The sequence below is a fragment of the Alexandromys fortis genome, unplaced genomic scaffold (assembly GCF_014885135.2).
Source record: "Alexandromys fortis isolate MF-2015 unplaced genomic scaffold, M_Fortis_MF-2015_v1.1 scaffold_247, whole genome shotgun sequence".
NCBI classification, from domain to species: domain Eukaryota; kingdom Metazoa; phylum Chordata; class Mammalia; order Rodentia; family Cricetidae; genus Alexandromys; species Alexandromys fortis.
Window position 1 is genome coordinate 1,775,309 of NW_026068179.1, and position 4,509 is coordinate 1,779,817.

The following is a 4,509-nucleotide window of genomic DNA, read 5'->3' on the forward strand; positions in this document are numbered from 1 at the left end:
TGCATTGGCGCCTTCCCATCTCCTCCTTCAAATGGAGCCAGGAGAGGCCTGGTGTCTTGGTCCAGTCTTTGCTGTGAATGAGTCTCTAGGTGTATCTTTTCAGTGTAGAAGCAGGGACTGTCCCGTTGAGCTGGAACTCCTCAGCACCCAAACATGGACTACCATCCAGATGGAGCTCCTTAGGACCGCTCTGGGTGGGTGGTGGATGCAAGCCTGATGTCTCTCCTGGTGCCGGGTTCGGATCTCCTTGCTGCTTTGGTGGCTTGTAAACAAAGGACCTACCTAGCTCGGTGCTGGCAGGCTAGTGGGAACAAATGAGCTACCACCCTCCCTTTTGCCCTGCCGATTCGGATTCGGTCCTAGAGCCCGAACAGGCTGGGCAGGGAGATGCTATGTGGTCAAAGAGGGCAGCAGCAATTTTCTTCAAGAGGAAGATGGGCAACAAATTTGCTCCTTATGGGTGATTTTTAGCCTTTTGGGCAAGAAACTATTCTTTCTTGGATGGTTAATGGTATGTTGTATGAACTGGACATGCAGGGACCACAGAAAAATGACTGCTGAAGTTGGCCAAGGAAGGCGAGACATTCCTTAAGCATTCCTGCTTCATGAAAGTGTCTGCCAGACATTCTGCAGGACACAGGAGAAAGCAACTGAAAAACTGCCAATATAGGCAGAACTGTCTTTGAAATTTCCTAATTTATAGAAAGGTTTGTCAGATACTATGGGCCTGTAGACTGAAGATCGATAGTCAAATGTTACTGAAGAACTATGGGTGACTGTCCAGGCAGTAAGATGTCTTGTCAATCAAGAGTTTTGGAAGTTTCTTACAATGCATTTCCTGCTTACTTAGGTAATTTTATATCCTTCTGGTGTCTTTGAAAGAGTTGGAGATAGTTACAGATACAGTTTTCCCTAGTTAGGATAAAAGATAACCTAGAGGAGGGACATGTGATAATAAGTTCAAAGGGGTCAAGTCTATGATGGGGATAACCACTGAAACAGCTTACCTCAGCTAATGGGAGCTCACTGACCCCATTCTGACAGCAAGGGAACCAGCATAGGACCAAACTAGGCCCTCTGAATGTGGGTGCCAGTTGTGTGGTTGGGGCAGACTGTGGGACCACTGGCAGTGAGACCAAAATTTATCCATACTGATTGTGTACTGGCTCTTTGGAACCCATTCTCTTTGGAGGGATATCTTGCTCAGCCTAGATATAGTGTGGAGGGTCTTTGTCCTGCCAGACTTTGGTGACCTCCAATGGAAAACCTTACCCTCTCTGAGATGTGGATGGTGCATGGTTGTGTGGTAGCTGGAAAACGAAGGAAGAGGATGGGAGTGAGTGGGAACTGGGATTGATATGTAAAATGAGAAAAGATAGTTCTTAATAACTTAATAAATAAATTTAAAACTTTATTAAAGCATAGATTTAGGAGTTATTCAGATGTTTGCATTTCTATTTAATTTTTTTTTGAGACAAGGTCTTAATATATTGCCATGGCTGGCACTATGTATACCAGCCTGGCCTTGAACTCATAGATATCTGCCTCTGAGTATCAGGTACTGGGACTAAAGTCATGTGTTTTCATACTTGGCTCAAACAGAATTGAATTCTGTTTTGCTTTGTTTCTTTCAAATTTGAATAAATAATCCTTAACATAGATTTTTTTTTTATGTTTTTAACAATGTTATTGATAAAATCACATATGTGTGAGTTAAAAATAGAAGTAATATACCAAATTGTGCATAGTGTTTTTACTGATATCTTCCTGACTTTGATAATCTTTTATCATATAAATGTAATCATACAAACTTTACTTTTATAGATGAATTCTCATGATTTATATCACTGAAATAAAATTCAATATCATCTCAAATGTGAGAACTATGAACAAAATTCTGCAACTTTTAACACTATTTTTCCTTGGTTGATCTGAAATCTAGTATAATATCATTTATAAATTGAAACAATATAGACACATTATTGTTTTTGTTATTTTCTTACTAGATCTTTAAAGTAGCATTTGGATTTTTAAAAACGTGGCATAAATGTTTAATTTTGTTTTATTTACTTAGTAATTAATTAAAATGCATTGGTGTTCACATTTCAGCATATGACAGGAACATATTAAATTTTACACTTTTGACACATCCTTGCAACATGGTGTTTGCCCACATCAATACATTAAGAACATGAGTACATTACTAGTTAATTATTTCTATATGTCTCTTTTGCAGTGTATCTTGAACAAACGTGCTTTTCTCTGTATGGTCATCATATTTTGGTGTGACATATAAAGGACTCCATGTATATATTTGCTATAAAATATTATAGCAGTTGTGGCAATTTTAATAGAAAAGCTGCAGCAGAATATTCAAACAGAATCATGTATATAATTAAGGAAGAATGATGCATATGTCCTAAATATCTTTCTAAGCTAATACAATAAAAGGTAGACCCAAGCTGATGGCTCATGGCAGGTGGTTGAAATTTTGAATAGGCTAGTACAACATTGGCTTCAGGGCATAAGGAAAAAACTTTAGAGTAGGTTAGCTCAAGGTTGCAGAACAGTATAGTCCCACTACTGAAGGCTGTATAGGGACTCAAGATCCTGCTCTCTTTGGTTCCATGCTTCATGAATTGAAAGGATCCTCCCTGTTACAAGCTCTTTATCTTGTTCTGCCTTGTAAAAGTTCCAAAGCAGTGCAATTAATCAACCATGGTGAAACTTCTAAAGCAGGGAAATAAAATTCTCTTTTTTACGTTAGTCTATTATGTCAGACATTTTGCACAATGACAGAAGGAAAACATCAAACAGATGTGAGAGAAAGCCTCCAAGATGGTAACATGGAACCCATGATCTCTGCTGAGAAGAGACTGAAAGTCATAGAGTCCACTTTACCTTGAACAGAACATGTACCAAGTACAAGGAAAATAAAATATGGTCCACGAGCATAAAACAACTTCCTTCTATGCACTAATAAACTGTGGATAATCAGATAAGCCACAAAAATATTCAGCCTCTGAGTGGCAGAAACCTTGTCTTATTTGTCTGTTCATTTTGTTGACTACAATAATATCCCAATCCAAACTTTGGTGAAAGAGTTTGAAATGAAGAAAAGCTGAACCACTCAAGAGGTAATAGTGTAGATTCTTTTTCTCACTGTTAAATTTGGATGGTTTCCTTTAAGAGACAGAAGGCAGCCTTAAATAGAGAAGCTTAATACAACTTAGGGGATAAAAGCATTGGTTTCAACAAATACCTGCCCTCCAAAAACATATCCATGGAATGATAGAATATTGTGACTGGTGTGAAGTACCCACAGGTACATCTTAGTGAAGATTTCATGATGTAAACTTCCCACATCTTCTAACTAAACCTTTAGTAGGCATAGTAGGTGGAGCGGGCTGCGTCCCGCTGCCTGGCTAGCTTAACCCCCCGAAATAACCACGCAGACATTTTATTAGTTAAATTACGGTATGGCCCATAAGCTCTAGCCTCTTATTGGCTAACGCTCACATCTTGATTCAACCCATTTCTAATAATCTGTATGTCACCGTGAGGTTGTGGCTTACCGGGAAAGATTACACATATCTGACATGGCAGCTTCATGGCTGCTTGGCTATATCTGCTGCTTTCTTCCTCCCAGAATACAGTTCTGTCTTCTCTGCCTATCTAAGTTCTGTCCTATCAGGCCAACAGTTTCTTTATTGATTAACCAATGAAAGCAACACAAATACTGAAAGACCTCCCACACCATTTCCTTTTTTCTGTTTAAACAAAAAGAAGGCTTTAAATTTAACATAGTAAATTTCATATAACAAAGGAGTTATCAAGCAAGAAATACAGTTACAATATTTATATCTATTTTATCTTTTATCATAACAAAGGAAAACTATAACTATCTATATATTCTTGAACTCCATCAAAGACTCCAGAAGGATATAATATTACCTAATTAAACAGGAAGTGCATTGTAAGCAACTTCCAAAACTCGAGAAATGACAGAGACATTTAGCTGCCTGGACAGTCACCCAAAGTTTTTCTGTACCATTGGGGCTTCTATCTTCAGCCTACAGGCCCATAATATCCAGCAGACTTTTCCACGAATCAGGAAATTTTAAAGACAATTCAGTCACTTTTTTTCTGTGTCCTGCAGAATGTCTCACAGACTCTTTCATGAAACAGAAACCCCAAAGGATCATCTCAACTTTAGTCAAGTTCAGCAGTCCTCTCTCTGCAGGTTCTTCATGTCCAGTTTATGTATCAATCTAGGCAAGAGCAGTTTCTTGCCCAAATGGCTAACCAACTCCATAAGGAGCCTCTTTGATATCCATCTTCCTTTTGAAGTAGATTGGTGCTGCCAGGAACAGCCGTGTCTCGTTGTCATGAAAAGCCAAAAGTTACTAAAACATTTAAATTGGCATATTCTGTAGTCTTTGAAAGATATGAAGAATGCCTATCTAACTGAAATCTCTCTCTCTATATATATATACATATATAACATAT